The sequence below is a fragment of the Protopterus annectens genome, chromosome 2.part1 (genome assembly GCF_019279795.1).
Source record: "Protopterus annectens isolate FY-2018-M chromosome 2.part1, PAN1.0, whole genome shotgun sequence".
NCBI classification, from domain to species: Eukaryota; Metazoa; Chordata; order Ceratodontiformes; family Protopteridae; genus Protopterus; species Protopterus annectens.
In genome coordinates, this window is record NC_056729.1 from 1,621,398,984 (window position 1) to 1,621,411,783 (window position 12,800).

The following is a 12,800-nucleotide window of genomic DNA, read 5'->3' on the forward strand; positions in this document are numbered from 1 at the left end:
GAGCAGTCCTTGGTCAATTGTGATTGTTTCTTAAACACAAACTTGTCTTTGCTTTGGCTCATTAGCAGCAGTACAAAGAACTGCTGCTCACACACTTGTTCTCCCCTCCCCCTTTCCTGTTTATTACCTTAAGACAATCCCAAAGTTAATAAATATTACCTGTGGCAGGCACCATTTTTACAACTACAACCACCCTTGTGACTATCATATGTTCATTTATCAGTTAACTCTGTTACCTGATTGTTTCCAGCCCCCTCATAAGAGCAACTAGCAGGGTCTCTACACGTTTTGCTCCCCACCCTGCCCCATATTACCTCCCGCCCCCAGTGGTCCCACCTTTATTACACTCACAAACCCCTCACATCTTTACAATAGCCAACCACAGCGCTAACCCAACACTACCTCCTCCATCTTCCTACTACTATCACTCCTCCTCAACTAACATGTACAAGCATACCTTACCTATGCTCACTGCATGCACTCTCCTTGCATATCTTACATCCTACCAAAGCTCCATCATTCCCCCACTCAACCACTACCACTGTACTAATACTCACACCACCACTCATGTCTCACCCTCACTCAGCTCCCCTCCCACCAACTCAAGAAACATCCCTATGCACCTCCCACATATTCTACCAACTATATTACTCAAACATAAAGCATCCCTACAACTTAACACAGTAACCCTCCCACCATACCTATTACCCAAAGAGCACAATCATAAAGTTTCCCTTATAAAGAAACACATTCAAAAACTGAGAAAACTAATAACCTCATGCATATCTAAACTAGCCCTAAGCGGAGATATCCACCCCAACCCTGGCCCTACCATCTCCAACCCCAATCCTCATCAGACTAGAAACCACAACTTCTCCCATATTACAGCCAATAGAAAGCCAAGTGACTTCCTTCTACTAAGCCTAAATATTAGAAGTATATCCAACAAAGTCCATGAGCTCCATGCCACCATAGACTTGTACTCCCCAGATATAGTCATCCTGACAGAAACCTGGCTAAAACCTCACATTACCAGTGAGCAAATACTCCCTACAAGTTATGGCATACTAAGAGTAGATCGGCTAAACAAGAAAGGAGGCGGTGTAGCTATAATATTTAAACAGCATCTAAACATCCAGATCTTAAAATCATCAGCTCCACAAACAGGCAATGAAGAAATAATATATACCAACCTCAAAATAAACCAAAACAAAACTATCAACATAATTGGATGCTACTTCCCACCTGTCCAAAACATCCCTCCACTAGAAAACCTCCTCAGCTGGTCTACCCACCATCTCCCCCAAGAAACTATAATTTTAGGTGATTTCAATATTGACTGGCAATCCTGTTCTGGCAACCATCCAACCCATCATGTAAACCTTCATGGCTTCACCCAACTAGTCCAGTCGCCAACCAGGATAAATAAAAACTCCAGCAAGCACACTACCCTGGACTGGATACTAGTCAGTAAGAACCTCCAGTCATATATAACAGGCTGCTTATCAGATAGCCTCAGTGATCACTCTCCAACATTCCTACTCAAAAAATACCTATACCAAGCTAAACCTGTCATCTACTGTCAAATATGTAAAAAACTAAACTTTAACCCACTCACATTTGTTTCATCCCTCAAAGAATGTAACTGGCACGCTCTAAAGTACCTCAGTCTTGATGACGCAGTTGAATTTTTTAATACTACCTTCCTGAGCATCCTTAATTACCATGCCCCCATAAGACTTTCCAGAATCAAAGCACAGCCCTCCCCATGGCTACAGAAAACCACTAAGTCAGAAATGAAAAACAGGGATAAATCCTGGGAGCACTGGCGCAAAACCAAAATCAACTCAATAGAAATTCCTAGAACTATGCAATAGAGTCAAAAAGCTAATAAAACAGGACAAATTCCAATACTACCAGTCTGCCCTAGACTCCTCTCAACACAGCCCCAAACAATTCTGGTCCTCCATAAACTCCATCCTCCACCCAGGTAAAGTCAGTACCCCTCCTCCTAAGATCCCTCACTCCTCAGAAAATATTGCTACCTCATTCAACACACACTTCACACAGACCATACTATCACTAGCTAAACAACACAACCCTCCCTCCAACCCACACCTTCAACTAGTAATCTCCCCACTGCCTTCTCTTTTTATCCTGTACCTACCTCCAACATAAAAAAAACTCTTAACTAAACTTAATCCCACCAAATTAGCAGCAGACAACCTCCCAAGTGAATACTTACAAATCGCAGCTGATGCTATGGCCCACCCAGTATCCATCTTGGTTAACCGATCTCTGTCAGAAAGTTACGTTCCCACACTGTGGAAAGTATCACATATAATTCCCCTCCACAAAGGCGGACCCTCCACAGAACTAATCAATTACTGCCCCATAGCTATTCTCTCTCCACTCTCCAAAATACTAGAAAGATGCATACACTTTCAGGTCTCAGACTACTTCCTTACTAACAACCTCCTTTCCAATACTCAGCATGGTTTCCAACCAAACCATAGCACCACCACTGCCTTACTCTCCTTTACTAACACTATCCTTCAGCATAACAACAATGGCTATCTCTCCTCTGCTACCTTCCTAGACCTATCTAAAGCATTTGACATGGTCCCACACAAACAACTTATCTCTGTCCTCAATAACCTATCCTTCTCACAATCAGTTGCCAACTGGTTTCAGAGTTACCTGTCTGACCGCCAACAATCCGTTGTATGGCAGAATGACATATCTCCCCCACTACCCATCTCCATAGGGGTTCCCCAAGGATCCATCTTTGGACCCCTACTCTTCTCTGTTTTCACCAATAATCTAGACTCTGCCACCGAACATGGCACACTCATACAATATGCAGATGACTCAACCATCATCTGCTCAGCCCAGTCCCTACCAAAACTGCAAAAAGTCACACAGGAAGCCTTTTCCTCTGTTGAAACTTGGTTATCTGATGCCCAATTAATACTCAACCCAAACAAAACTAAACTACTCATCTTCCAACCCACCAAACATACTCAAAACAACTCTCACTTTAACATCACAGCAAAAGACAACACCACTATATACCCAACTGAACACACCAAATTGCTAGGAGTGGAAATAGACAATAAACTAAAATATGACATTCACATATCCTTGACCATAAAAAAAGTCCACAAAAAACTAGGAGCACTATACAGAAATAAGCAACTTCTCACCAGAGCAGCAAGGATTTCAATAGCAAATTCCCACCTTATCTCCACCCTACTTTATGCCTGTCCAATACATACCAACCTAAGGCAATGCGATCTAAACAAGCTAGAGACCTGCTACAACAAAACTGCCAAATTCGCCACAAGGGCATCCTACCATAGTCACCACTGTCTCTCACTTGCTGAGCTGGGCTGGCTTTAACTCCCTCACCTCCTTCAATGGTATCAACTCTCACTCGCCCACAAACTTGTAAATCATCCACTAAATATCCCATCCCTCCAGAATCTACTCCAACCCTATCACACCACCAGACCACTAAGATCCAGCAAAAAAATCACTTGCAGATCACTAAAGCCAATAACTCTGCTGGTGAAGCACTAGTCTCTTGCACCATAGTCAAATTATGGAACTCCCTCCCACCCACAATTACCTCTGTACCATCATGCAGCCACTACAAAACTTTACTAAAAGCGCACCTAAAAACATGCTGGCTATGCCCTTGCAACTCCCACTCTAATATCACCCTCCCCATCCAACCACTACCTTTCTTTCCACTCCACTAACTACTTTGATTATAGCAAGCTCAGATGCTGATAAGCCAGTACTTATTATACAGCAGGAACTTCTTCTTGTAACATTTGTTAATGTTTGTTATGTACTTCACAGAAAAAGATTATAGTTGTCTACTGATGTACTATGTTCTTCATCTGTAAATATGTTGTAAGTAATTACTATGTTAAATTGTTAATCGCTATGTAATCCAATGTAACTACTGTCTGTTTATTTTAACTGTGGAGCTTTTCTCCCCAGGCCTCGCTGAAAATGGACCTACGTCCAGTCAGATACTCCCAGTCAACAAATATAAATAAATAAAAATAAATAAATAAATCTGGTTGTGCTACTTGTTGCACCACTGACATTGCTATACTTTCTGTTAGATTAGCTGATGCATTTCAGAACTACTGAATATCACTTTTATGAAATTATAACTATTCATTTTTGACAATTTTATCACTGATGAGCTCTGCCTAGGTTTTCCTTTACTACTAAGTCTGAATAAAAAGCAATAAATCATGGGACACATTTCAAAAGAATTTATGCCTGGGACACAGTGCAGCACCAAAGTCACAAATGTTTCAGCTTGTAGGTGATTTGAAGATAACTACTTCAGGTAATGTATATAGATTCAGAAAGGTGCTAACAGGTTGTGAGCTATGGAATACCTGTAATTGTATGCCCCACTCACAGCAACCCATAAGGTTGAAGCAAAACCTGGTGGAAAAATTCATTCTTAGACAGTGTTTTGGCTACAGGCCAACACTTTAGAAGATAATATGCTACCCATCTGGCATCTAGCACCCTACAAGTGTATTACTTCATGTTAAAGGAAATGTAATCAATTGCTGCATACCCTACAGTAAGGAGACATTCTTCTAGGCATTGCCAGTGGCTATTAGTTGGCTTGATCTTTGTGCAGGAGGTTATTGACTGGTGTCCCCTACACAGAGGTCATATGCCAGATGTGTGTAACTTCTGTGCAGTAGACATGAGTTTGAACAACCAGAGAGGCAATCCTATCCCCCCCTAGAAGCTAAGTATACCATCATTGGGCATATTCACACCTAGAACATTCCTATGCCATATAGATGATACAGAGGGAATACTTCAGACCACAGCTTCTTGCATCCTGAAGTTGTTTCTAACTGTGTAGTGCCATGAAGCTGCAAACATCATAGAGTTCACATCAAGAGTAGCCAAGCAGCATGCATTTATGGATCAATTCTATGAAGCTGTGCCCACTTTGCAATCATGTCACCACCTCTTCTGAAAGGTGGTAAGTACATCGAATTTAATGGATGGCATTCAATCAACTTCCAGTCCATGTGCAGCAGATGATGGATTCTAGAGATTTTCAACAGCATTCCCTAGTATTGTGCATGGTAGCATTGCTTAGGAAACCTGTGTCTTACGTCTCAGGTTTTTAATACAAGACATCACTAAAGACATCCAAGACATCACTAAAGACCATCTGACAGATGAGTATATAACAAGTATAAAGAGTAAATATGGCATTGTACAAAAGCTCTGTTATGTGTTACAGGAGACAGTAATTGCTCCTGGAGCCTGAAACTTATTCATTTTCTTCACTCATCTGAAGAGGAAGCCTAAAACACAGCATACAGAATAACAAGGAAATACAAATGTGTATAGTTAGTGTCTGGACTGCTTATGTCCCAATTCAGACATCTGCACATGGCCAGGGCCTACATCTAACACATCAGCACAGAATGTTCATCACATGTGCAGTCCTACACATCATAATAACAACTAAGTATAGTGGCCTTTCATTCCATTGTGTAGGACCCCTACCCCAAGAAATCCAAATACTTGAACATGACCAGGCATTGGAGAACAAATAGTATGGCACTGAAGGATCTGATTGTGAGGAAGATGGGTGTATGAGGAACAGGTGCTCACTGTATGTATCAGTTGGTACAAAATTAGATACAGTGAAGGTGATTGGTACAGACTATACACGGAGAAATTTGATATCCAAAATGTTACAGAAACCATGACAATACCAGCTTACAACATGTTGTCATTAGCATGTCCTTCCACCCTGTGGCAAAAGACACCACTGCTAACACATCAGCTGTACAGTGTGCAAGATGCAACTATGACAACACTATAGACATATAGGCATGTATGAAGGCCTCTATGGTACAGTTGACTTATCAATATGTTGGCTATGCTGATCCATGCATGAACTGCCAACCTCTGGCATCATCAGAAATACCTTAATTTATATAACATAATGCATATGGTAGAGCAGTCATCATATGTACTGGGAGCATGAGACAAACAGGGCAGTGCTATAGATTAACTGACTTAGAGGAAAGTCACAGTGGTACAGTTGCCATGGCAATGCCTAAAGGGTATGCTGACCTTTGTATGCCTGCCAAATCCGTGGCCTCAGGTAGCACCTAGATTTTGAAACAACCTACGCCAGCATCATAGGCTCAACAGTGATTGCCTGTGCAATCTCTACAGACTACCCACAGTGAAAAAGATGATGGCCATAGTGTACAGTTGTCATGACAATACCAACCTAAGACACACCGATCCGTGTATGTCCTGATAACCTATGCCAACTGACACAACTTCTGTCCATAAACATTCCTTACAACAGTAGGGAGAATAGTCATCTAAACAGGCATCTGGTCACACATGCATCACTAGTGTATAGACAGACAATTAGAACAAGGAATGTGACATTACAGAGACTTGTGGCTATATCATATGAAGTGGTTGTCCATGCCATATGTGACCATATGCCACAACCTCCACTGTATATCTGGAAAACTTGCAGGGTGAGCATTTTAAAAGCTGGCTGGATATGGACTGCCATCTGTGAGTGTAGGGAAGTCTTTGAGTGGCAGATTCTATGAGACACATTTCCAGATATTTTTTTCAGAGAGAGATGCTGATCACCATATTTGAGACTCGGGGGCTGCTACCCCAAAATCTGCATAGTGGAACAACAGCTGGCCTACATTTTATGCTGCTGTATCTATAGCCATAGTCACACACCTACATGCCTCATATATGCCTGGCATTCCAGTTCATGGATAGTATATACGATTGGTGTTAACTGGCACCAATGAGTAGTAATAGCCCTAACAGCCAATAGAGAATAAAAGTTATTAAAATGTATTCAGAATGGAATAAACTGATTGCATGTGTCCTGCAGAGCTTTATGTTAGAACCTACTATATTTAATATTGTATTTTCTTTTATTCCAATTTGTAGGTCATGCTGGATATCAAAATACACAGTCAATAACTAAATAGGTGCCCTGATTGCAAGTTGCAATGATGCCAATGGTGTTAACAATTATTTACACAAGGTATATGAGAATTATTAGACTAAGCATAAATGTTTGGTGTTCATTGTTCAATATTAGTAATCCAAACTCAAAGCCTTAATAGGAACTGTATTAGAGTTTGCCTACTGTTAGTAGATATGTTAAAAACCTTACTTCTGAAATAATAATCCAGTGGGCTTATTATAGGATCATAGGAGGTTACTAGGCTAACGGCCCCAGGGCCCTTACAAGCTTAGCCAAGTTCAACCAGTGTTCCCTAGGGTGTCTGGTTCAAGCAGACCCTAAAATCAGCACCTATTGCCCCTGTCCTAGAGGAACTCAGGTGAATTTCTGGTTACCCATCCAACCATCCAAATTGTGCTTAAATAGGGCCAACGAGGAGCTTTGTTTAACATGAATAGGAAGTTTGTTCCAAAGATGGAGTAACTTCTGTGAGACAAATCTTTCTCTCCAGCAAGTTCTGCTGATGTCGCATACCAGGTTAAGGTCTTTTGAGTGAGTGACCTGTGTGCCATTGGACTTGCAAATGTGCAGCATTTACATTAAAGCTGGGTCAGAGATTGCTCTATATGCAAGCCACAGGTCGCTTCTGAGCAGTCTGTATGAGACAGAGTAAACTGACAATTATTTATTTATTTATTTTACATTTATTGACCAGGATAGTCTGACTGGATACCTGTCCATTTTTAGTGGAGGCCTGGGGAGAAAAGCTCCATACATACATACATACAGACAAACTGTTACATTAAACAAGTTAAAGCACTGTTACAGATACAATACATAGTGTAAAAGTCATTCATTCTGTCATATGTAAATCTGATTTGTTATAGTATATCAATTAGGAAGGAATGTAGGGGTTGTCAAAAGGCCTCTTTAGCACATGTTCCCCACAAGACAATGATTTCAGTCTGTCCGCATAAGACAGATCTTGAAGACCCAACATTTTCTTTGTAAGGAACCTTTGTGGTCTCTCCAATTGCTGCAAGTGTTTGGAAAGGAAAACAGCAAAGGGACCATTGTACTCTATTATTGGCCTGATGAAGGAAGAGTACAGGGGAGTTAGAACCTCTTTTTTTCTGGAGGCAATACCCTCACTTATGAGATGAGCAATATAAAAGGCCCTTCTTACCACTGTGGAGACATGGTGATCAAAGTTAAGGTTGCTGTCAACCTGTGTGCCTAGATCTCTCACCACTGACTGTGTGCTTAGGGCATTGCTATTGATGTGGTAGTTTGCAGGAACATCACCCTTACTGAAGGAGGATGATAATGCATTTTATGCATGACTTTGACAGCAGTCATTAGTCTGCATAAGACCTTCTTGCAGGATGTTGACATTGCTAGGGGATTCAATGATTGCTCCCAGTTTGAAGTCATCAGCAAACCTTGTCAGCCACAGTCCTTTAGTTTTAGCCTGTACTTTGGAGAAGTAGATTCCAAACAGTAAGTGTCTCAGAACTGATCCCTGTGGAACACCACTGGTTACAGGTCTGCTGGAGGAGGTACAGTCCCCTATTTTGACCGTATGAGTTCTATCAGTGAGCCAGTTTGCAACCCACCTGGCAATATATGGGTTGATACCAGCTGGGTGAGTTTATCAATGATGCCTGATTGGGAAATTGCATGAAAGGCCTTGGCTAAGTCTGGATAGGCCGTATGACCAGATTCACCCTAGTCTAGGGCTTTGGTGACTGTCTCAAAGAAATCCACCAAGTTTAATGGGCATGATCTCCTCTTGACAAAGCCAAACTGGGTGGGGTCAAGCATTTGGAGATTTCCTATATCTTTGTTAATAAGGTCCATGATTATTCATTCCATGGACTTGCACGTAAGGCTGGTCAGGCTAATGGGTCTATAGTTCCCAGGGTCTGTGGATGCACCCCCTTTGCGTAAAGGGATGAAAGTAGATGTTTTACAGTTTGCTGATATGAAGCCAGTGCTTAGGCTGTGATTGAAAAGCGTGCTCAATGGTGATGCTAATTCCTGTTTTAACCCATGTAGAATACAGCCTGGGATGTTGTCTGGTCCCATAGTGGCTGTGTTCTTGGCTTTGGAGAGGGCATTCAAGACCTAATCCTCAGAGATACTAGGCAGGGAACAGGTATCAGGGATGCTTTGGGGTATATGTGGTGGAGACAAGGGAAGTGACGTTTTCACTGAACCTGTCAGCCAGCAGCTTTGCTATATCCACAGGTTCTATATATTTAGTACCATTAACTATGAGTTCAGTGCAAATCTGGACCTTACCTTTGAGGTTACGGATGTTAATAAAGAATGCCTTGTGGTTATCCTTAGTTAGGGAACCTAATTTGGATTCGTAGTTATCTTTGGCAGACTTCATTAGGAGTCTTTCTTGCTTGTTTAAGTTGAGGAGGAAGTGTTTTCAGTTTTGAGACCACTCCTTCCACTCTTAGACAGCAATTTCTTTCTCATATTATATAGCTTACTAATGGCAGGTGTCCACCAGGCAGTTTGGTTTTTCCTTGAAGATCTTGCCTTGGTTCTAAAAGGTATGGCAGAGTCAATACAATTGTACAGGTACTTGTATAAAGCATTTGTGTATAACTCAGCATAGGTGTCTGTTCCATCGGAGGAGGGGCTATGAAACTATTTATGCCATCATGTAAGAGGTTGTCATTGGTCTTAGAGAAGTTTTTTAGTCTATTTGTTGCTAAGGGGGGTCTTGTGTTATAGTTACTTCCAGCGAGATTGATTTGCGGTCAGATCTCACCAGGGATGGCCACACACTGGGGTGATGCAGCGGTCCCCCATTTTGGTTAGCACCAGGTCCAGGATGTTTCAGCCCCTTGTGGGTGTGTTAACCAGCTGGTCCAGGGCATTGGAGTTAAAGAAGTCCAGGAACCTTTGGGCAAGTGAGTTAGAACATGTATAATTTACGTAGTCTATAAGCAGGTAATTAAAGTCACCCAAAACCAGGGTGTTTGGTTGCATCTTGATTGACTCAAGTAGAGCCAAGTAGGATTAGTGGATGTCCTGATTCATGGAGAAGGTCCTATAGCTGGCAATGACCTGAAGAGGGGTAATACCTACAGTCAATTGCACCTGAGGTAATTCAAGAGAATTGTGCTGTTTAACCAATCTAGAGGTGTATTTATCTTTAATGAATATTGATATACCACCTCCTTTAGTTCTCACGACTTCAGTATGTGGTCTGACCTTGTGGAACGGAATGTAATCTGGTATAGCTGGGGTGACTCTGCAGCCATAACCCAGGTCTCAGTGACTGCACAAATGTCAGTATCTTCCAGGGTGAGGACTGCTTCCAGTGAGTGCAGCTTCTAGTTTAGACTTCTAGAGTTTAGCAGCATAACCTTGAGATTGATTTTAGAGGGAATTTTTATGTCAGCAATTTTGTTCTTGTGACATTGCCTTAAAAAGGCACTATGGGGATGGTAAGAGCCTTAGCCAGTAACTGAAATCCCAGGAGTGACAGATGAAGACCATCTCTGGCAAAGCATCGAGGTCTGTTGACTATGTCATCCCAGGCTGACAGATACTGGATCTCTTTTGAATGACACCAGAAACTAAGCCAATTGTTGAAGTCAATCATTTTTTGTATGTATTGAGGTATCATCCTAGGCAAAGGTAAAATGCTGATTCAGCCTAGGGACATACTTGCCTGAGACACGTAATCCGAGAACTCAGTCATGTCTGTCTTCATATAGTCCAGTGTGCTACGTCTCAAGTCATTCACATCAACATGGACTATGATGGAGTCATAACAGTGCCTGTTGTTGAGAGACTTGAGTGCATGTGTGATGACAGACAGCTGACCGTGACCTTCTCCTTACCCAACCTTTTGACCATGTTATTTGTAATGGTAGGTCATTCCATAGAGAACCAGCTCTGCTATGGGAAGAGCTAATTCCCAGAGTTGTATAAAATATGGATAACTGACCTAAAGATTTTGACACAATCCCACATTCAGGCATTACCGATAAACTTAGCAAACTGAATGTAAACCCCTTTGTTGTAAGATGTGTTGCCAACTGGCTCAAAATCCAGATGCACACTATCAAAGTGGGAAACTGCACATCAACCAGCAAACTTGTTACCAGCGAGGTGCCACAGGGGTCAGTGCTGGGCCCCCTACTGTTTGGTATATATATCTCAGAAGTTCAGGTCTAAACTAAAGGGTTGTGGCTGACAAAGTTTGAAGATGACTGTAAACTAGGTACAATCATTGAATTCCCAAATGATGTCACTATACTCCAGGATGGTCTCACGCAGACCAACGGCTGGTATATTAGTCACGGTCTCAAACTAAATGCAAGGAAATGGATCATCATTCCTTTCAGCACAAGCAATGTCCCTTCACACTATCAAATCAGTAACAGTACCATAAGTACCCATGAAGTGGTAAGGGACCTAGGATCACAGGTTGACTGCAACCTTACCTTCAACCACCACATGTCTACTGTTGTAAGGAAAGCATTCCACATAGCTCACTTGATTAGTAAAGGCATTGCTTCGAGAGCAAAAGAAGTTATAACCCCCCCTATACTCGGCACTTATCTGGCCAATAATTGAGTATAACGCCACATTCAGTAGGTACCATACTAAGCATCTAAAGCAATTAGAGAGACCTCAGATGTTTCTAACAAAGATCAAGGGGCTCCAGCATGTGCCTTACATGGACCAACTAAAATCCCTGTCACTATACTCCGTATCATATAGAGTTCTTAGGGGAGACTTATGCCTGGTCTACAGAGCAACCCAAGACCCAGACCTAATGTACTTACTGCAAATCTGTAAATCAAATGGGTCTAGGGCTAACCATTCCAGAGTCTTAAATATGGCATGTGACTTAAATAGGACTTGTTGGAGGGACAGATTTATCTCCCAGTGACTGCTACATCTTTGGAACAGGCTACCAATTCTTATGAAACAGAGCACCTCTATGACACTCTTCAAGATGAACATGGGAGAGTGAACGGGGCACCATCAATTCTTACATAGGATAGTTCCCACAACCCTCCTGGATATGGGCAGTCATCAATAAATGCAATCTTGTATACTGACTAGTACCTCTACGGTATTACTTTGGGTTGGAATGGCTAAGCTTAAAATGACCTCTGGCTCAATAGCCTTGTAATCTCCTATGATCCTATTATAAACACCAGTATTCCATGTTCCAGCATGGTTTGTTCCAAACTGAATCCCTAATGTAGTTGCCAAAGAAACATTTCTTAGGAATCTATAGACTAAAAGTAAATTGCCCCTTATTGGCCTATAACTAGTACAGTATAGAAGCAACTCTATTAATCTATCTTCATATTCCAGTTGTTTGACCCTGCTGATCCGGCATGTAAAATATTGTAGAATGTCTTCTAGTCTTATCATCTGTGTTTGATTTTACATGCAGGCTGAGGCACAGTATTCAATGTAGGATTTAACTATCACCCCTCAGTGTGGAAGAGAAGCCCCCACCGACTCATATATACAAATTATGAGATTCCCATATCTCGGAGAAAAGGGAATGCTCCAAGAAATGGCCATCTTAGATTTAGTATATATAAGTCCGATTTTTTGGCCATTTATTCTCTTTGTTTCATGACTCACTGTAGTGGGCCCTGACATTTCAAATGATTACCATTAAGAACATGTTGATAACAGACATAATTTCTAAAGTGAATAACCTTTGTTTTGGTTACATTGTAATCCATAAAATTACTTCTGAACTACAGGTATA